The sequence below is a fragment of the Gigantopelta aegis genome, chromosome 9, assembly GCF_016097555.1.
Source record: "Gigantopelta aegis isolate Gae_Host chromosome 9, Gae_host_genome, whole genome shotgun sequence".
NCBI classification, from domain to species: Eukaryota; Metazoa; Mollusca; class Gastropoda; order Neomphalida; family Peltospiridae; genus Gigantopelta; species Gigantopelta aegis.
This window is the reverse complement of record NC_054707.1, coordinates 69,673,854-69,697,710: the sequence shown is the minus strand read 5'-3', so window position 1 is coordinate 69,697,710 and position 23,857 is coordinate 69,673,854. Positions and strand designations below refer to the sequence as shown.

At 37.7% G+C, this 23,857-nt stretch overlaps 1 protein-coding gene across 2 annotated transcripts in view; it reads right to left on the bottom strand.

Annotated features, from left to right (window-relative positions):
- The window catches only part of LOC121382247 (fibroblast growth factor receptor-like 1), a 73,991-nt gene extending 57,637 nt beyond the window's left edge, over positions 1-16,354 (bottom strand). The window contains exon 1 of one of the 2 annotated variants that reach the window (XM_041511779.1): positions 16,264-16,354. The gene's annotated coding sequence lies outside the window, so the exon portion shown is untranslated. Of the gene's footprint in view, positions 1-1,415; positions 1,535-16,263 lie in introns of those variants that run through there. The other variant, XM_041511778.1, reaches the window with a different exon arrangement.
- Positions 16,355-23,857: the final 7,503 nt, after the last annotated feature.

The following is a 23,857-nucleotide window of genomic DNA, read 5'->3' as shown; positions in this document are numbered from 1 at the left end:
AATAAATTCTCTTTTCTGCATATTGTAAGTAAGGTAGTAAAGTAAGCTACATTTAACAAAGTGACAGTTACACACATTTCATTTTGTATTGAAAATCTCCTGTTACGTATACTGACAAATGAATCATCAATTAAATCTAATGTCTGATTAAATTACTTTGAAAGTTTGAGCTTTCTTTCAAATAACTGATTTAACTTTGAAAGTCATGAGCTTTCTTTTAAATAACTGATTTAACTTTGCAAGTCATGAGCTCTCTTTCAAATAACTGATTTAACTTTGAAAAGTCATGAGTTTTCTTTTAAATAAACACATTTACAAAATTGCTTTTAAATTTTTTGTCTTAGTATATGTAATATTACATACAAACACAAAGGAAAATACATTATAAAATACAAATTTGATACATACATACATGTACACCATACATACTATACATGCAGCCAGTGTTTCTGCCAGAAAGAAATGTTTGGGTATGGCACTATGGAATTCAATGCAACCACAGTTAATAGGTGGTATGGGGGGGGGGGGGGGGGGGGGGCATCCCCCAGAATGAAAATGAGTTAAGTTTAGGGTTAGGGTTAAGAAAATCATACAGTAATGATAAAGAGTAATTAATTTTGTGAAAAAGTTAACTTAAAAATTTATAAAATTTGGGTATGGCTTCATACCCTTTTTACCCTCTGGCAGAAACTCTGGCAGCATATATAACAGGGCTTTAGATAACGATAAAGAGTGTGACCAAAATAACTATAAACATATAGACTACTAAACAATTTGAACTCAAAAACTACTGAAATATTAAGCCTAAATTAGCTTGAAATAACTTTGATTTATATTCTCCTTAAAGATCTCGCTGTGCTTAGAACAATAATAAAAAATATGTTCTGTTCAAATCAGTGAGATCTAAAGCCCTGTATAATATAGGTACATGTACATCACATAAGTCTACACATTCAAAATAAACGTAAAGAAATAACAATGTCTTCAAGCTTATATACAAGTAACAGCATTTTTTAAAGATCTAGTGCCAAAACAAATAGTTTTCTACAAGTATGCTGTTAAAACACTACACAATCCAAGCTGTTGGAAACCTGATTTTTGGTAAATACCTGTCTAAACAATGCAAAATTGTAATACATAATACACACATACACATCATACAAAACAAAAAGATGTTAACACTATCTAGCTTCCAGCTATATTTACACATAATATGCAAGACAGATGTGCGAACGGTTACACAGTTAATTTTACATGTAGCATTGGGATGCAAGCGTGTAAACAAAATCATTAAACCTCAAGATAACTATACAGCCCACACTAAACAGAAACAGTACTTAACCGCCAAGACAACTAACTGCAAATCTTTTGTACTATACATGTATTTATTATCTAAATAAAATTACAATACTCACAGGTTAACAAAGTAGCACCTTTGTATTTGTGTGTGTGTGTGTGTGATTAAGCCGTCCACTTGACTGATAGTGTTTTGTGGGCGGTATATATAATCCCAATCCCGTGGCTGCAGATGATACTACCCCAACAGCTAGCAGTGGGGAACTGGTCCTTTGTTTGAGCTCTGTGATATGGAGAAGCCAGAACAGAGGAATCGCTCAGCACTGAGGCATAAACAGAAGCTGTTGGGAGTTCTAGGAGTAGAGAGAGAGAGAGTGGCATGCAGGCTCTGGCACAACTAATGGCCTGTCACGCTAAGGCAACTTGAGTTGGCAGGGCATTTTTTAAATTATTATTCCCCTGCAAGTAGCCAAGGGTGAATGTGTCAGGGATTCTGTGTTCATTTTAACTCTTGATGGGTTTTGGGGTGGGGGTTTTCTTAAGCAGTGGAGGGAGAATGTGTTCAAGAGGTGTTTTTCTTGTTTCTTTTCTAAAAAAGTTCTATTATTGATTAGCCAATGATGAATGTTTTTTTGGTGGGGGAAAGTCTTTGTTTAGTGTAATTGAAATGTAACCCTATTGATATTTTTAATGACATAATCTTAAATAATAATTAGATTGGATGATTTTTTAATTTCTTCCAAGAGGATAGTAATGGAAACAAATGTGTCCCACCAATAATGAATCTTGTCAATGAAGTAATTTCACAACGATAATGTTTAACAGTATGTGCAGGTTATCAATAATGAATCTTGTCAATGAAGTAATTTCACAACGATAATGTTTAACAGTATGTGCAGGTTATCAATAATGAATCTTGTCAATGAAGTAATTTCACAACGATAATGTTTAACAGTATGTGCAGGTTATCAATAATGAATCTTGTCAATGAAGTAATTTCACAACGATAATGTTTAACAGTATGTGCAGGTTATCAATAATGAATCTTGTCAATGAAGTAATTTCACAACGATAATGTTTAACAGTATGTGCAGGTTATCAATAATGAATCTTGTCAATGAAGTAATTTCACAACGATAAAGTTTAACAGTATGTGCAGGTTATCAATAATGTATCTTGTCAATGAAGTAATTTCACAACGATAATGTTTAACAGTATGTGCAGGTTATCAATAATGAATCTTGTCAATGAAGTAATTTCACAATGATAATGTTTAACAGTATGTGCAGGTTATCAATAATGTAAAATAAAAGACTTTTTCAGCAAGGGGGTGGGATTTAGCTCAGTCAGTTGAGTGCTCGCTTGTGGTGCTTGCGTCGCAGGATTGTACCACCTCGGTGGATCCATTCAACTGATTGAGTTTTTAACTCAATCCAACCAGTGCACCACAACTGGACAATTAAAGGTATGTGCTTTCCTGTCTGTGGGAAAAATGTAGTGGGTTTCTTCTGAAGACTACGAGTCAAAATGTTTGACATCCAATAGTCGATGATTAATTAATCAATGTGCTCCAGTGGTGTCGTTAAACAAAACAAACAAACTTATCAGCAGCTTCTCCTCTTTTCATGTGCACTGCCAACTGGTTTCTTTATACTCATCTGATGCCAAATTTTGTAAGGATCTTTTTTTGCGCTCAGGTTCAGTCAACTACTGTATGTACGTATGTACACATCATGCTTAATATGGTGTACAAAGATGAATTCCATAAATACAACCATAATGGATGCCACCAGCTTTGGTACATGTACAGGCAGGATGTAGCCCAGTGATAAAGCGTCCGCCTGATGCACAGTCAGTCTAGGATCAATCCTTGTCGGTGGGCCCATTGGGCTATTTCTCATTCCAGCCAATGCACCACGAATGGTATATCAAAGGCCGTAGTATGTGCTATCCCATCTGTGGGATGGTGCATATAAAAGATCTCTTGCAACTAATGGAAAAATGAGGCATGTTTCCTCTCTAAGACAACATGTATAATATTATGTCAAAATTAACAAATGTTTGACATCCAATAGCCGATGATTAATAAATCAATGTGCTCTAGTGGTGTCATTAAATAAAACAAACTTTAATTATTACACTATTGCAACTAATAGAAAAAGGTAGAGGGTTTCCTCTCTAAGACTATATGTAAACATTACCAAATGTTTGCTACATGTACTTAACACTGAAGTGACTATATACACAACAGCCATGACTATATACACAACAGCCATGACTATATACACAACAGCCATGACTATATACACAACAGCCATGACTATATATACAACATCCATGACTATATACACAACAGCCATGACTATATACACAACAGCCATGACTATATACACAACAGCCATGACTATATACACAACAGCCATGACTATATACACAACAGCCATGACTATATACACAACAGCCATGACTATATACACAACAGCCATGACTATATACACAACAGCCATGACTATATACACAACAGCCATGTATATAAAAAGCTTCAGCTGAGGAAAGCTGGCTATCTACATGGCGGTCATATTTTTGGGTGGTAGTCCAGTGTAAGGCTACCACACCCCATCTAAACTTCCCCATATACAGCATCTATTACATCTACATCTATTAAGTATATATACTCTTCAAAAAAAGAAACGCAAAAGGGTACAAATGGGTTATAACTCCGATTTTATGTTTCCTACCGGTTCATGCTTTGTGAATATAAGGTCATTGCATGTCCCAAACACATTCCCACAGTTACATTCGATAAAACGCAGCTACTGTACAATAAAGTTCCAAAATGTGAATATTCTCAAAAACGCAGCCACGTGCAAACCATGTCACCACTGCACGTGCGTTGTCTGCACGTGCAACATGAACACCGACAGTATAAAAGTGCAGGGTGTTCGCTTGCCTGGCCTCTGTATCTGGCCGACAGTTGACAATCCAGGACATGCCACGTCTCAGTGAACCGCAGAGAAACAATGCCATCGGCCGACTAGACGCAGGCGAATCCAGAACGGCCGTTGCCAGGGCATTCCATGTGTCCCCAAGCACCATCTCCAGACTGTGGGACCGTTACCACCAACATGGATCAACACGTGACCTCCCTAGATCCAGTCGACCACGGGTCACTACCCCCGGGCAGGACCGCTACATCCGGGTACGCCACCTTCGGGAACGACTGACTACTGCCACCTCCACAGCCGCAACAATACCAGGTTTGCGCAGGATATCCGACCAGACCGTACGGAACCGCCTACGTGAGGTAGGAATTCGTGCCAGACGTCCAGTTCGAGGTGTCATCTTAACACCACAACACCGTCGACTCCGACTGCAGTGGTGCCAGATTCATCGACAATGGCCTCAACTGCGATGGAGACAGGTGTGGTTCAGTGACGAGTCCCGATTTCTGCTCCGACGTCATGATGGAAGATGTCGCGTGTATAGGCGTTGTGGTGAACGTTATGCGGCAAACTGCGTGCAGGAAGTGGACAGATTCGGCGGGGGTAGTGTCATGGTGTGGGCAGCCATCTCACACACTGGCAGAACTGACCTGGTCCACGTGCAGGGCAACCTGAATGCACAGGGCTACATTGACCAGATCCTCCGGCCACACATCGTTCCAGTTATGGCCAACGCCAACGCAGTGTTCCAACATGACAACGCCAGGCCTCACACAGCACGTCTCACAACGGCTTTCCTACAGAACAACAACATTAATGTCCTTCCTTGGCCATCGATATCACCGGATTTGAACCCAATTGAGCATCTATGGGACGAGTTGGACCGACGCCTCCGACAGCGACAACCACAGCCCCAGACCCTGCCCGAGCTGGCAGCAGCCTTGCAGGCCGAGTGGGCCACCATCCCCCGGGACGTCATCCGTACTCTGGTTGCTTCAATGGGCAGGCGGTGCCAGGCAGTTGTCAACACACGCGGAGGCCACACCCGGTATTGACTCCAGATGACCTTGACCTTGGTGGTGTGTCCTATCACTTACTCACAATGGACTAGAGTGAATTGTGAACAATCTTGCAACATTTGGTAATTATCGGACTCACCATTCAATAATTAAATCAATTCTCCAAATGTTACGACAATGTGGTTTTGCGTTTCTTCTTTTGAAGAGTATATGTTAATCTATGTAGAAGCATGTAGTGCGTGTGCACCTTTCTTCACCAGTAAACCATTTACATGTAGCTAAGTGGATATAAAAAGTGAGGAATCAATACAGCTTATTCAGAAAAAATACAGAAAGAAAATACAGTTTAAAAAATAACTTAGCCTTTTAACTTGAGGGGTTATTTTGTTGTTGTTTCATGACACCGCTCCAGCACGTTGATTAAAATCATCTGCTATAGGATGCCAAACATTTGATAATAATCGACATGCAGTCTGCGGAGGAAACCCACTATAATGTTTTCATTATTAGGAAAGGATTTTTTATTTGCATTTTGTCCACAGACACTGAGAAAATACTACTTTACTTATATCACTTTTTTCTATCTTTCTGGATTTTTTTTTTTGGGGGGGGGTATGGGGTAGGCAGGGTAGTGTTGTGTGTGGGGGGGAGGGGGGGCAGTGTTTCTGCCAGAAACAAATTTCAGGGTATGGTGCTATGGGATTGAATGCAACTAGTCAACAGGGGTTATGGGGGGGGCCCTCCTTCAGAAAGAAAATGAGTTACATTTAGGGTTAAGAAAATCATACAGTAATGATACGAGTAATTAATTTTGTCAAAAGGTTAACCTAAAAAAAATCTGGGTATGGCGCCATACCCGTTTTACCCGGGGGGGGGGGGGGGGGGGGTAATTATTCCCATTCAACTAATGCTACATAACTTGACTAACTAGTGTATCAAAGACTACAATATTTACTGCTAATCAGAAATCTGAGCATTCTAAGATTCCTACTGTATGTGGAGGCAGTTCTAACATTCTCACAACCAAATGTCTTTGTCTGATTTTAAAACATGCTAAGGTGCTCACTAACAAAACATTTATTTCCTTTCGCTTTATTACATGTTTACACAAATGTAGATGGAGTCTGCTGTATATAAATATTTCAAAATGCCTGTATGTTGTGGCAAAGCCAATACAGGTGTTCGGATCCTAGTGAAACTGAAAGGTGTTGTAGGTAAATAATAAGCGAGGAACCTGGATGTCAGTCATGTGGAAGAAGAGCATTAAAGTTTGTTTCAATAATTACAGGAAGTTCAAGACGGATGCAGACTGGCCTCAGTAACATGGTGCTTAAACCATCAGACTTAAGGCTGGTAGGTACAAAAATCATGTCCCAGTACCGGCTCCAACTCGAGAGTAAGTTTCAAAAAATCAGTCGGGAGATGTAAGACTACTTCACCAGTGTTCATCATACACTCCTACAAGTCACTTGAAATGTTATGGTCAGCCTGATCATGAGATATTTGTAGACAAACATATATATAGAGAGATCGTTCCGATAGTTTAACAGAAATTTCTCAGACATTTATACTGACAAAATATGCTACCTTTTCTGGTGCCGAGTGAGCTAATAAAAAACAAAACAAAAAAACTTTACCAATTTACTTGGGTTTGAAAGGAGGGTATTTGGTCTTGGTGACAGATTTCTTAATAGAAATTATGCTGTTATTAAAGAAAATTATTTAAATTCTATATATATTCTGACACTTTGATGTAATATAATTAAAAGATACAGACTGAACTGGCACATCGGTGTGGACTGACTACATTGTATATGATAAATTGTCATTCCCATTGTTCTTGATCGTGCACGTGTCATTTGCATGTTAACTGTTACGTCACTTTCAGTCAACAAACATCGTAACTGGTATTTATTACCAACATACTGGCAAACAACACAAATAACAAACTGATCATTCAAATTTACTTACAATCCAGAGTTGCAAACATAACAGTAAAATTGCTGTGGACACTATTTTTTGCGGCAAATATTTTGCCGTGGTCATTTTCTTAATTGCAGGGGTTGTATAAAAAATTAAAATATAAAATATTTCAACTTCCTATTTTGAGCCCTGTATATATATATATATATACATGTACAATAATTTATCCCATGCTAATTTGTCCTTATTTTAGTACTATTTCCTTTAAGTTACATAAATCTTACTCAACAAATAAAATATATTTTCATTTCTGTTTATTTAAACACTGAGAACATATTTCTTTTGTTTTATTGATGGTACATGTACATACCATAGGTACTTGATGACAGGATAATAAACCATTTCCAAATGACACTAGTACATGATACGGTGGTTGCTGCATTGAGTTAGTCACTGTGATTAAAAGCCCAATGTCCGATAAACATTCAGTACTTCTCTTTTTTTTTAACAGCACCCTATCCTAAGCATTTTTATTTGCGTTTTATTCCTGGCCATGACGAAATGAGGATTTTACCCCGCCCATAATGCAAATTTTAAAACACGAAACTACATGAGAAAAATGTTTTAAAAAAAGTAAAAAATACTTTTACAGCTTAATTTGTATCATATGCTTCTTGAAAAATACCGTATGACTTTGATATAATCAGGTATTAAAAACACTTCATCAGGACCATATATTCGACTTTGAAAATGTAAGTTCTTTAATTACTTTGTATAATATCTACATTTGACATTTTATTGCAACTTCATAAACCAGTTCAAAGATTTAAAATGTTTAATTAATTAAACATCGATTATTTCAAGTCATTTTTCAAATTTATATTTTTGCATTCAGTGTAGGGAAAATGCTTGTTAACAGGTTAAGCCTTGTAACAATATAGGCTACGTGTTAGTGGTTATCATTATTTTTTTTTTCCTTCTTCTTTTTTTTTTTCTCTTCCTCTTTGACAACAGCAATATTTTCAGGGGTTTGTATGTAGGCTAGTGCGTGCTAAGAGGGTTTTTTGAGGGGTATATTGTGGTATATGGACAATATTTAAATTTTCCTGTCATCAAGTGCCTATGGTACATACATGTACATATATTTCATTTACATAATACTTTTTGGAATAAACATATCATTTACACCTAGACTCAAACAAAATAAAGTTATTGTATAGGACAAAAACACACTTTTGTATCTTGGCTAAGATGGAGTATAGGTCATGTCATGGAGCTATGCATGCCTAAACTAAATATGCTATAATTACGTAGACTTCCAGGAGGTATTCACGCTTTTCATGAATAATCAGTCAAAACCCTGTCACAACAGAGAGAATACTATTAGCATGCATGCTTTTAGCATATTTTGAATCCTATGTGGCCCTCTGCCAATCTCACATCAAAAAAAGTCCAAAATGGTCGTCCAGGTTCCCACATATATAAATAAAGTCGAGAACGATACTTTGTTCTTCACAAAATCATATTACCGGTAAACTACACCACCTAAATTTTGATAAACCAAGTGTTATTTAGACACACATACAATATCAGTACAGTGAGAACAGTGGTATGAATGAATAACAAAGTATCAGTGTGTATTATATATCATAATTAATTAATGATACCTTATTGGGTGTTTTATAAGGGCAATTTTAGAATTAATTACTGGAAAAGGCTTGTTTAATCTCAGCGCAGCATGGCGTTGATTGAGGCAAGATGGTGCTAGACTACTGAGGCATGGTGCTGCACCATGCTAAAACAAGCTAGGGAAAACACTAATATGTGAAGGGATGTTATAGTAATAATGGAAATATAAACATGTGGTGTCGTAACCTACAGGTCACCAGGGTCTCAATTTTGAGGTAACCTGTGCTCGGGTTACCAGACTCATTATTCCGATGACTGTCACAACAGGCCAGAATATGCGTACATGACACCTGTATAAATAACCGTATGGGTTGCCCCCCCCCCCCCCCAAAAGTGTGTGTGTGTGTGTATGTATATATATAAACATTATATATAGTACATAGTATTAGTTAAAAGAAATTTTTTTTTTGTTTAATGACACCACTAGAGCACACTGATTTATTAATCATTGACTATTGGATGTGCATTGGCTGGAGGAACAACAAAAGCCCATTTGTGATTGATCCCAGACTGACCTCGCATCAGTGACGTAGTGAGGGGAAGACACGGGGGACATGCCCCCACCCCCAATTGTACCTTTTTTTCTGTGTTTACTGTATTACATGTTATAAAATCATACATACATTTTTTTTAAATTCTAAAATCCTGGCTATTGGTATCAAGTGAGAGCTTTACCACTAGGCTACAATGTATGTCACACCCTATTTCTAGGGGAATAACTGCTTGTATAATTAGTATGCATGTTAGGGTACTTTGTAACACTGCAGGCGTCCTTTTCTTGATATAACATTGCATCCACCCCTTAAAAATTCAGCCAAAAATTGCAGCAGACTCAGGGCAAAAACTTACATGGTTTTGTTTTTAATTTTAGGGATTTTTAATCGAATTTACAGGCCAGTTTAATTTAATTTACATTAAATTGCCTTTTTTCGCATTACAAATTAAGTGTGAAAAGCAGCGTTTAATAATCTGTTAATTATAGTTTAATTTTTTTAGTTTAACTACTGTATATAAAAATTATACCTTCAACTACAGCCTATATATTGGGGTTTAAACCTATAGATTATGAACAAGTTAAACTTTGAGTTGGTTGTTATCAAGTCAACAAGTACAGTATAACAGGCGGCAAAACAAGGAAATAATAATGTGTGAAATTAATACATTTTTGGTATTAACGGCACAGACCCTAGTTTTAACCCGTAAAAAATGGACTAAGTTTAGTTACTCTACAAACCTGTAACTCATTTCGATAAAGTTACAATATAGAGTGAAAGAAGAGTCTGTGATGTTAAAACAGGAAATATCCTTAAATATAGACTAGAACTCAAATCAATAAACCGCTACTTTTCACACGCACATGTGCGTTTTTAAAAATATGAAAAATACAATTTTTTATATTACAAACACCAGGATGACCAGAAAGACTTTGGATCTATGAAAATGGATAATCAAAAGAATAAAATATAAGTAATGTTTGATTTCAGTGATCACAAACGGCTCTAATAGTGAACAATATGCTGTAGTGTTTAAATACTAGGATCTGTCCCTTTAATTTATAAAAAATAAATGTATATCAAAATATTGCACTTGCAACTATTATTATTAGGGATGTAACAAATACACATGGTAGCAAATACAAATACATATCACCAATATGAGGTAACAAATACGAATATTTATTACCCCAGTGGTCACTCATAACGGAAAATATTTTTCATATTTTATCAGTGGGAAATATTCTGCATTGGTCTAACGAACAATACTATTGGACAATTTGACGCTTACAAACCAATGACCTTGTCGGTACTAAATATGACGTCATCGCGATTTGGCAAACACAAAATGACGTCATGTAGTTTCAAGAGTTTGTGTTTACGGCTCCCTGTTTTTGGTGTTAAATGTATAACAAAATGTCATTTTAATGCAAATCATTATAGATTTTTAATCAGAATAAAGAGCACTATTGTTTTTGAAAATTATCTATGAACTTGATTAAATTACAAAGTCATAGCAATACTCAGAACAGTGCGTAAACTGTGCGTGCATGTGTGTCGAAATTTTTTTAGACTTTCAGAGAAAACAATAGCTGAGGTAATAAATAGAATAACAAATTCGATACCAGTTATTATGAAATTTATGTCCCTTGTGCAATAATTTTCATTTGTCACTCGCTAAAGCTCATGACAAGTGAAAATTATTTCATATGGGACATAAATTTGATAATAACTGGTAACTCGTTTATTATCCTCTATTATATATGTAACCACGTCCTTGAATACAAAAGTGAAAAGGTTTGCAGAAAGCCTAGGAAGAACAGTATTTACTTATTTAAAGTCAAAACTGAATAATCATGAGTGTGTCCATTGTCTAGTCCAGAATCACATTTATTTTTAAGGAACACCAACATGTCCACATTTTTACAGGAAAGTGCAGTCGTTTAAGGCCATTTTGTTTTTTGATATGCATGCACTAATCAAGGAAGGAAGGAAATGTTTTACTTAACGACGCACTCGAACACGGTTATATGGCGCCAGACACATGGTTAAGGACCACACAGATATTGAGACAGGAACTTCATGGGCTATTCTTTTCGATTAGCAGTAAGGGATCTTTTATATGCACTATCCCACAGGCAGGATAGTACATACCACGGCCTTTGTTACACCAGTTGTGGAGCACTGGCTGGAACGAGAAATAGCACAATTGGTCCACCGACGGGGATCAATCCCAGACTGACCGCGCATCAAGCGAACACTTCACCACTGGGCTACATCCCGCCTCCTGCACTAATCAATTTAAAACCATATTTGTATTGCCAGATCTTGTTAAGAATTATACACATTTGTTTTGCTTTAATCAGCTATTTAAACGCTTGCATACTGAAGTGCATACACTAACAAAATATAATTACTCGTAAGGCTGAACGAGACTATGTGACATCATACAGTTTTTTGACACAAGCGATATCAAGGTACACATAGGGTTAGGGTTAAAAAAAATCATGATTTTTTTTTTTTAATAAAACAAATCGGATTTTTAAAATTTAAATCGGATTTTTAAAATTTAAATCCGATTTATTTGATTTTTTTTATTTTTACTTTAATTTGGAGCTTCTGAATTGAATATTTGCTCCCTATTAAATACACGATTTGGAAGCTTCACTGCATTCTGAAAGGAAATACCTCGAACATCTAGAAATGAGGCAACAAAATGCATTTTGGGGATTATTGAGTTAATGTTTAAGTACTTGGTGTTTAAGCCAGGATGGCTATATACGGTGATTTGACACGTGAAGTCAGTGACTTCAAGTCACATCTGTTAGATCTGACTCTAGAGCATCCCCAAATTTGTCCAATTTACCACATTGAAGCAGAATGGCTTCACTTGACACCTTCTATTGGGTTGATCTCCCAGGATCATCCCAACCATAGATTTGGGGGAATTGTCACTGATCAGTATGACTTGTTAGACTACATGGTGTTGAAATCGAATTGCAATTCAATTATAAATATATGTAAAAATAATTATCTAGCGTAAGTAACAATTGATTTTAAATAACACTTAATTTTTTCTACTGCAAGTTAATTGATAAATCGCATGTTTACAAAATAATCAATAAAAATAAATGCAATAATCATAAAAATCAAATGAAACATAATAAAAAAAATTAAAAAATCGAAATGCATGATTTTTTTGCAATGATTTAAATCAAACAACTCTGCATAGGGTACTTGTTCAATGTGTTGAACAAAAAAAGAATTGGTCTATGCACTTGATCTAATACAAAACAGGTTCAGATTTTATCAAAATAATCAGATTGCCATTGTGTTTTGGTTAGAGTGAATTAGAACATAAATTGTACAGACAGCATTATGTAATTACATACATGTCTATGTATCCGTTTATTCGGTTCAGCTAGTGACAAATGTGAATGCAACCAGGCTGCTTATATCAGTTTTATTAGTAAACATTATCGGCAATAAGAATTAATTTGGTCTATTAGAACCTGCACAGTCCTGAGTTAAAAAAAAAAATTAAAAAAAATTACATTTTATAATTATGAGGGCTCAGTCTATTTAGTAAATTTAGTAAACCTGCTAAAAGCAAAATATCAAGAAATTAACTTAGAACATCATGTCATATATGTTTTATGTGTACAAGTAGGTGTACATTGTATACTAGCCAAAGAACAATATATAGTATTAGAATTTCTTTCTTTTTGTTTAATCCTGGAGGTATTAAAATTAAAACATTAAATTAAATATCAAATAGTTTCGCTTCATTTTCCATTACATTACTTTATCAGTTGCAACATTTAAAAAGGACATTTAAAAAGGACACCTGTATTGAAGGAGTTGGCAGCGTTAAAAAGGACGCCTATAGCAAGAGGTCATGGCACACCACCCACTTTTCCATGTTACACTGTTCAGAAGGCTTGTAATGTATTTGACCACCTAAAATTCAAACTTTTGGGGGGAAAGCATGCCCGGGCACACAAATACATGCATTTTGATCCACAGACATTCGCCCCACCCCTGCCCCCATTTTCAAATACACTCCGCGGGCCCTGTGTAAGTCTTGAAAAAGTACACCCACCCAACTACCTGTTAAATATATGTTCGTCTGTTATAATTATATACATGACTCAAAGATAGTGTGGATGCCCTCCCCTCAATATAAAATCATGCTAAACATTTGATTTTTTTTTTTCCGTGGCACTTCAGATTTGAAGTAGGGGTTACGCAGCGCACTCTCCTTGTAGCCTATCTGCACTTGTAATGTCAGATGAATTAGTATTCCCGACATGTTTCCCCGTATAGGCTAATTGAAGCAAGTAGTCCAAGGCGGACCAAATAAATTGCAAAATAGCCACACATTTGCTACGTCTGATTCGGACTACAAAGCAAGGTGAAATGTACGGGCAGGGGACAATATTTCAAAATCTTAGGTAACCGGAAGTCAGTCCGCGTGTGTCTTACTTAGGTAACCGGAAGTCAGTCCGCGTGTGTCTTACTTAGGTAACCGGAAGTCAGTCCGCGTGTGTCTTACTTAGGTAACCGGAAGTCAGTCCGCGTGTGTCTTACTTAGGTAACCGGAAGTCAGTCCGCGTGTGTCTTACTTAGGTAACCGGAAGTCAGTCCGCGTGTGTCTTACTTAGGTAACCGAAGTCAGTCCGCGTGTGTCTTACTTAGGTAACCGGAAGTCAGTCCGCGTGTGTCTTACTTAGGGGAAGTCAGTCCGCGTGTGTCTTACTTAGGTAACGGGAAGTCAGTCCGCGTGTGTCTTACTTAGGTAACCGGAAGTCAGTCCGCGTGTGTCTTACTTAGGTAACCGGAAGTCAGTCCGCGTGTGTCTTACTTAGGTAACCGGAAGTCAGTCCGCGTGTGTCTTACTTAGGTAACCGGAAGTCAGTCCGCGTGTGTCTTACTTAGGTAACCGGAAGTCAGTCCGCGTGTGTCTTACTTAGGTAACCGGAAGTCAGTCCGCGTGTGTCTTACTTAGGTAACCGGAAGTCAGTCCACGTGTGTCTTACTTAGGTAACCGGAAGTCAGTCCACGTGTGTCTTACTTAGGTAACCGGAAGTCAGTCCACGTGTGTCTTACTTAGGTAACCGGAAGTCAGTCCACGTGTGTCTTACTTAGGTAACCGGAAGTCAGTCCACGTGTGTCTTACTTAGGTAACCGGAAGTCAGTCCACGTGTGTCTTACTTAGGTAACCGGAAGTCAGTCCACGTGTGTCTTACTTAGGTAACCGGAAGTCAGTCCACGTGTGTCTTACTTAGGTAACCGGAAGTCAGTCCACGTGTGTCTTACTTAGGTAACCGGAAGTCAGTCCACGTGTGTCTTACTTAGGTAACCGGAAGTCAGTCCACGTGTGTCTTACTTAGGTAACCGAAGTCAGTCCACGTGTGTCTTACTTAGGTAACCGGAAGTCAGTCCACGTGTGTCTTACTTAGGTAACCGGAAGTCAGTCCACGTGTGTCTTACTTAGGTAACCGGAAGTCAGTCCACGTGTGTCTTACTTAGGTAACCGGAAGTCAGTCCACGTCTGTCTTACTTAGGTAACCGGAAGTCAGTCCACGTCTGTCTTACTTAGGTAACCGGAAGTCAGTTCAGGTGTGTCTTACTTAGGTAACCGGAAGTCAGTCCACGTGTGTCTTACTTAGGTAACCGGAAGTCAGTCCACGTGTGTCTTACTTAGGTAACCGGAAGTCAGTCCACATGTGTCTTACTTAGGTAACCGGAAGTCAGTCCACGTGTGTCTTACTTAGGTAACCGGAAGTCAGTCCACGTGTTTTACTTAGGTAACTGGAAGTCAGTCCACGTGTTTTACTTAGGTAACCGATTGTGCTACATTGGTGGTTCAAAAACATAAACTGATTTACACTTTCATTTCTGATATATCATATGGTACTTTTGATTTTAGAATGTAATTGTTCACCACGTAACCGATTGGTGGTTCTCGTCATTTTAAAGTTACGTAACCGACACGCGAACAGAGCAACGGTTCTCGTGAAATATTGTGCTCTGACAGGGGGGTCTGCTAAAATTAAATTGTAAAACTTCTTTGTACAAGTTAGTTACCTCATCCATCACTTGAGATTCGTCTAGTTAAACACCAGTCACTCAACGGCTGCAATAACCGTGGTCTAACTAGATGAATTTCTCGGAAAAGGATGATGTAACTATAACATAATTTAGGCGCCTCCAGCGGTCCGAGTACATTTCTTAAAACCGTTTGGCTCGATCGATTTGCGGTTCGCGTAAATTTAAGTTTGCGAAACCAACACGCTAACAGAACAGCGGTACGCGTGCCCTGTGAAACTCATGATCTATATGAGTCAGAGTTCTACTCATGGCTCACACAGCAGTCAGGAATGGAACAATAACTACTGTTGGCCCTGGCTACATCGTCTCTCCTTTGATAAATCTCTATATCTCTTAGGAAATAAACTTTTGGGGGGTTTGGGGGTTATTGTTTGTTTGTTTGTTTGTTTTTTGTTGGTTGTTGTTTTGCTTTGTTTTGGCTTTTTATCCACGACTTTCGATACAACAAGAATACATGACGTGCCAGTACTTGATATTTTACGGTAACTCACGAAGTGACAAATGAAAAAGGGATTTCTTTTCTAAAGTTTACAGTATCTAGACCCATTTTGTAATATTACAATAATTGTTTTAGAGCAAAAACTAAGCTTAAAGATATTTAAACTGGTATACGTATAGGCTATATTATTTTTATTAGAATTTAGATTTTACAGTCTAATGTTTACGAACACATGCCAACATGCGAACTTCGCACGCGCAGTATGATCATACACAAAACAAAAGTTAGATAAATCTACATTTGTCTACCTAATTTGCAAACAACAAAAACAAAAACCCATTACATACCAAGATAGTAGCCGCTAGTAGTTTTTCCTGAGCTAACAAAAAGAATAGCCAGCTGAAAGCAACGTGTTTGAAAAAATTGCCAAAACCAAACTATCAAATTGCACAGAATCGATAAAAAATTGGGATTCCGCACAGCGCAAAAAAACAAATTATGGCTATTCCGGAATCCGTATCGAGTTGTTGATTACGTCGATATAAATTCAACGCAAAAACAAATTCATAGCAACTTTTGTTTGTTGGTTATGACGAAAAAAAAGAAGAAGAAGAAGGCAAATATGGTTTTAAACTTAATAATTAGGCTAACCTAACACAATATGTAGGCTCCCCACTCCCAAGGATGAAAATGTAGATGGGTTTTGTTTGGGGTTTTTTTTTTTTTTTACTGTATAAACAATGGTAACAAAAATACGACTTCGAAGGATAAAGCAGATATCTTAAGACAGTAATAAGTTATTTGGTATTTATAAATGGATTTATGTTTTTGTGAACCTGTCACAGAACAAATCATTTCTGACAACACAATATATAGGCCTATAGGCCTAGTCTACAGGCGCGAATCCAGAATGTTTTTTTCATTTGCATCTAACTAAATGAAAACTATTTAAGAGTGCCTATTCATCGATTAAAATAACTGATTTTAAAAATGTTGTCCTGAGCAGGGGTGGGGGTGGGGTGGGTGATCCGAATCACTCAACCCCCCCCCCCCCTCTGGGTCTGCACCTGATATAGTCTGTTTTAACTATTTCAACAATATACTGTAGAAGAATAAAACTATTTCTGAAAGCAATCCCACAGTGTATTCTTTTACACACACACACACACACACACACACACACACACACACACACACACACACACACAGGGTTTCTTAATGTGCAAGGGAGTTGATTCCCTCTATTTAGCAAATTTAAAATGGCAGGCATTTTTTTTTACATATGTTGTCGTTGGAAGATTTATTTTGTTAATGATGCAAGTACACATATACTTCCATCAGGGTTTAGTCAGTACGGTAGGTTACACATTTTTGGTTTGTGTGTCTATTTGTTGCACTATTTCGGTTGAGAAATGGTTGAAACATATGGTGCCACAAGTTTTGAATACCAGCTATATATTGGGTATGTAACAATATTTGTACGTAGAAAGAACCACACTTTCTGCGTCCCTTCGGACTAGGTTTCTGCCAGAGGGTATAAAGGGGGAAATTACATACTGGTACCGTAAAATCTTGGAAACCAATGGATATATTTTTATAATGTTTAAAATTTGTCAAAATACATGAAATGCAGTGTCCAATGATTTCAAAACATTTCAATCCCATAACCACCTGTAAGGGGTATGTAGGCCTATATATGATCTGTTCTGTTTTTATTATGTACCGGTACTCTTACATTATTTTCTGGCTGTAAGCCTGATCAGGCAGTGTAAATACATTAATTTAGTATCCATAACAGTCTCAAGCACACTATTGATACCTCAAACTTGAATAGTCAATTGCATAGCAATCGATGAAATCATAATGTTGCCCTGTCATATTCGGGTATTCTTGTGGCCATTCTTGTACGAGGCATTCTTATCATGTGCCGTTGCCTCTAGAGGAAACCTGCTACATTTTTCCATTAGCAGCAATGGATCTTTTATAAGCAGTTTTCTACAGACAGACAGCACATACCACAGACAAAGTCGAGGGGCACTGGTTGGGACAGACCCCCCCCCGAATCAAAGGGTCCACTGATGCAATTCGATACTAGGGCGCAAAATTAAGCATATCATAGAACCCACCCATGACAGTAAAATCAAGTTGTTCAGCACCATCAATAAAATCATATAAAGTTTGTTTGTTTAACGACACCACTAGAGCACAGTGATTTATTAAATAATTGCTATTGGATATGAAATGTTTGGTAATTCTGACATATAGTCTCAGCGAGGAAACCTTCATTTTCATTAGCAAGGGATTTTTTTATGCACCATACCAGACAGGATAGCACATACCACAGCCTTTGATATACCAGTCGTGGTGCATTGGCTAGAACATGGAATAGTCCAATGGGCCCACCGACGAGGATCTATCCTAGACCGACCGTACATCAGGTAAGCATTTTACCACTGGGCTACTTCCCACCAGGGGCCGATTATGGGGGTTTCCCCCACTAACAAAACCCCATACCACGTAGATCTAAATTGATGTCCACGTGTGTACCCTCTCGTCCACTCATTCATGCACAATGATTGAAAAAAGCCTGCCTACGTACCCCTAACCCCCAATGTTACTGGAAACATGATTAACTCTTTGAGGTATCCTGTAAAATTTATAATTTCAAATTATAAACATTTACATATTGTTTCAGAAACCCCCGTTACCTAAAGCATAATCCGACCCTGCCCACCGCAATCACCTATGGATCGATAATAATAATGAACATAACAGTGTAAATTGTTTTATATTTTTATTTTAATGCTCACAACAATAAAGCACAATCAGAAGTACAAATAAGTAGCCTATGTTACTGTAGTTAGTAAAATATTACACATAACAGTGATAAATAAGATAAAAAGTTTTGGTCTCTGCTAATAAAAAATTTTCAATTAATAATTCAATTAATGTCCATCTCCATAACATCTGCAAATATGAAAAGGTATGGACTGATCTTAACATGCAGTGTCAATTTTGTTAGGTTTTCTTAAAAATTTAAATACTCTGACCAAATATTTTGGACTTTTTGGCAACACATACTTTAACTACATGTGTATTTGTTTCACTGAATGAATATTGTTTATTACAAAAATTACAGTTCTATAATTATGTAGTGCAGCTGCGACTTTAAAGTCATTCAACAAGTACAGTACATAAAGCAAAATCTGATTCATTTTATAACCTATCCTGCCCCCATATAATATTTTGTAATGCTAAGACCAGTCCTCCTAAAATTATATAATGCTCATCACTCCTCTACTTCCCACTCCCAATCATTTTAACAGAATTCAACCAACATTACTGAATATTTTTGTTTGTAATTTTGCTTTGTTTTTCTATGGTAATTAATACTGGATAAAATAAAATCATCTGATAAAGAACAAAATGTCCATGACTGAATCTAGAAAAAAGTCACAGGTAAAAAAAACAGGAAAAAAGTCACAACTTTTAATTAAAAAATATATTAGGCAATGAAAGACAAATCAAACACATTTTGTCACTAAGAGTTTTTCTCTCTCTGCAAGTCTATAATCATAGACCCTCGACAATTACCACTTGATCTTTTGATGCATTTCCACTACAACTTTGTTTTGCGAGTTGCATGTTTGTATGGGTATGGGTAACTATATTTACGTGCCCCTATCCACGAAGGTTCAGGCACGCCCACTGCGGAATTAGCCTCTGACTTCGCCAGTGACTGACTCCGGAGCAGCGGGGGGGGGGTAAGTTTGAAGTGGGCGGAATTTGGAAAAAAGCCATTTAGTAGCGCGGACCGACTAGCAGACACTTCATTAACACCGAGTGGGAGCATTGGCTGAATATTCCTCGGAAGCCATACTTGTTTCTAAAATTTTAGCCAAAAATGGTTACCCGGCCGAAAAGTAAGGTGATTTTGAGCAGAACGGGCGCCAAAATAAGCTGGACCCAGAATTTAGAACAAAACGTTTAAAGTCAACCCCAATAAAAAAGGTTGGTACACGGACATCATGGCGAGGTGATGGACTGCCACTTTCTTCAATCAAGACCTTGATATTCTGTAGATGGCTGCCGGATATATATCTCTCAGCACTATCTTGAGGATACGATGGATCGTAGTATTGGTCATATCCGGTATCAAGAGTCCTTGCCTGTACAGTCCGTCCTGTTTTGCAATCTGGTTGCCAGTTTTCCTTTGAGTCTAAGCCAATTCCGTAATCCAGTAAAGCTGGATACAACTCTGCCATTTGGATGGGATGTTTTCACAGACGACCATTCCGAGTGTCACCGTTGACATCTTGACTCCCCTCCGGCTGCAGGGTCGGCAAAAACATCAATAGAAGGCGCTTGTGGGCTCGCTGGGGGGTCCGTCACGATGACGTGTCCAGTTTCCATCTCAGCAGGTGGGTCGTCAGGAGGGATCGCCACTGTCAGTGGAGCTGACAGCTTTGGTCCCCCCTGTTCCGCTCCTGGCGAGTGCTTCCGGTCAGAAACTGGGAGCGGCTGTGCAGAGTGAACCGCCCCCGGTGGTTTAGCCACCGGGTTTGGATCACCCTGTCTCGCTCCCGTTGGTCTGATCTTCCTCTTCGGGGCAGGTGGGACCGCTCCTGGCGGTTGAGCCGCTAGGTTTGGTCTTCTTAATCCTGATGAGTTGGTAGCTCCGTAACTCAAGGTTTACAACAGCACTGTCTCCATTGTGTTCAATGCGGTACTTGACTAGTGGGCCAAGTACACGCAACACAGCCCCCAGGGTGGGGGGTAGAGAAATCACCACGTTCTCGCTAGACAACTTCATTGTCTGAAGGTCGAGGTAAGAAAATGCGAAGAATCGAATGGTATACATAAACCACCCATTCCCAATATAAATCATTTACAATAGGAAGCCATTTTTTTTAATCTACCCTAATCAGTAAGCTGGACCCAGGCACCACCCCTGCACGACATGAAGCCACTTTCTTTAATCTAGCCTAATCAACGACATGAAGCCACTTTCTTTAATCTAGCCTAATCAGTAAGCTGGACCCAGGCACCACTCCTGCACGACATGAAGCCACTTTCTTTAATCTAGCCTAATCAGTAAGCTGGACCCAGGCACCACCCGGACCCAGGCACTTAAATATCCAATTAAGGTTCAAGCACGCTGTCCTGGGCACATACCTCAGCTATCTGGGCTGTCTGTCCAGGACAGTGGGGTAGTTGTTAGTGAAGAGGGTGTAGTGTGAGAGAAGAGGGTGTAGTGGCCTTACACCGACCCATTGAGCCCTTAAGAACTCGCTCTGGGTTGAAGCCGGTCCCGGGCTGCGAACTCTGTACCTACCAGCTTATAGTCCGATGACTGTGCTACCAAGGCCGGTATAAGAGTAACAAATCCCCGCTGCATATGATGATGCCACTTTCTTTTAATTTAGCCACATTCAGTACTCTGCAAACCCATACATTGTCCTATAAAAATTGTGACTTTTTTCCTGTGATTTTTGTTTTCTTATACTAAATTGTGACTTTTGTTTCTGTGACATTTTTTCATGTGACTTTTTTTTCCAGTCACCGAATGAACATGAGACATATAGTTTTCAAAACATGTATGTGTTCACAAACACCACATAACATTTTAGAATGTATCCCATGCTATCCCCCTCCCCTGCAGTGTTACATAATTGTTGAACACGTATTTCATATATTTTTAAATGCAGAATCAGATTAATCACAGATGAAATTAATAAATGTGGTTCTTTTATTTTACACTTACCACATGTGCTACTGCAATGTATTGAAAATAATATGGTCAATTTCTGCTTTATTTCCATTCTAAATGTAAAATCTGATGATGAAATTTAGTTACTGGACACATTGGCATAGCCAGGATTTTACGGGGTTTTCTTTTGGGGTTTTTGTTTTTAGGTGTGGTGAAGGGAACATTCCCAATATCTATAAGACCAATATAAAAGGAGTTGGAAAAAAACAAAGTGTCTTCCTGTCCTGGATGGAGGAGCCGGCCATGGCCTGGGCACCTGCGCCAAGGACAGACGTGTGCTACAACAGTCTGTTCTGAATGTGCAGTAAACCACTATGATATAACATAACAAGGTGTGACAGAAATCCCCCTGTCCCCAGCTATGCCAGTGATTGAACATATAATGGTACAGATGCTAGCATACAAGGAATTAGTTACAACTACAGTGTATAAATTAAATGTACGGTAGTTAATTTTATAGAGATTTGTTCTGAAGTCAACAAAGATAGAACACCAATTTTAATCTGTACAAGCATATATAGTAAACCATAGAAATTATAAAAATTAGTCAACCTATTGGTTCATTTTAATATCCGGCCAATATGCATACCTGGGCTGGGCTGCTTATAAAACTTTTAGAGTCGAGACTCGAGACTAATAGAGTCTGAGATACTAATGTCATGACAATGCCATACAAATTGTATGTGTGTAACACCATTAGAGATTGAGTCTGGACTCTTAAAAGTTTTATAAGCACAGGCACAAGACCAAAGAAACCATTTATGTACGTTAGTCCGATCTCAAAATTCATTCTAATTTGTTATCGTCAACTGAATAATATACATACATGTACACATATACATGTTCAAGAAAATGAATGTATCTTTTAAACTATAACAAGCTACATTGTATAAGTTACTAAAATACAAGGCTGAAATAAGGCCAGTTAGGCTTTGGCCGTATCAATACATGTATTTGACCAGATTTTTAATGTAAGAGAAAACAACAACAACAAAAGCAAAACACCACTTCAAGCAGACCAATAATGCAGCAAAAGACACTTCTTTTAAAAAAAATTGACAAGGATACTCAAAAAAAGAATATATTTGTATTAAAGTGTGTTTATGTATGTGTAATATATGTACAAGTATGTCTCTCTATCTCTGTGTGTGTGTGTGTGTGTGTGTGTGTGTGTGTGCATGTGCGTGTGTCCATGTGTGTGCTTACAATACATGATTACCAGAAATAATTGTTTTCTATGGATGTAAACACTTCCAGATAATATTTGCATGAAGCACCTGGAGTCAGGTATTAAATACAATTATAATACATGTAATATGAAGAGTGCATATAATATAACAAGATGAGTACACTACATTTGTATCAAGTTCCTATCTATAAAATGATGGAAAGAAATAAGGGAACACACAAGTATAGTTATAGAAAATATTAACTGCAACCAAAAACCTCATCTATAACATTAGGAATCTTTACGTCTTACTGATGTTCGACCCCATATTAGTGACATTCAATCCCACATTGTATCTGTCTATTACATACACACATAAGTACTCTAGTAATGAATTAAATGTTTATAACAAAAATACCATGTGTTCCCTTATTTTGTTTTACCATCAGTATATATTTAAGACTATGTATATATACTATACCCAGTCTTTATAGCAATCACTCAAGTCGTTCCATAGACAAATAAACACAAACTGTTGAAATAAAAATAAGTTTTAACAATTATGAAAGCCTATAGAGAATCTCTAGATGGACAAACTGAGTCGGGTAATAAAAGTATATGATACTATTTTAAATTCAAATTCTTATATACATACATGTATATATCAGTCTTCATGGAATGTTATTATGGCAATTAGGGCCTACACGAGTCCTAAATATTGGACTCGAGTACGAAGGGTCAAACTCGACCGACACTTGCACTAGATGATAATGAAACTAAGAAATAAAGTGAAAAAGCATTATGCATCTTAATTCCAGTGCCAAACCGTGCCATTGGCATTGTATTGCATTCCACACATTCGCCTTTTGTTTTCTCTCCATGTCTCATAGTCCTGTAATGTAACCGGCGGCAAGTAAATGGCAAAAATGACGTTTAAAAACATATTATTAAATGAGAGTTCTCTTCCTTGTACAGGTACTCTAGTCTTGTGAACGGACTCGAG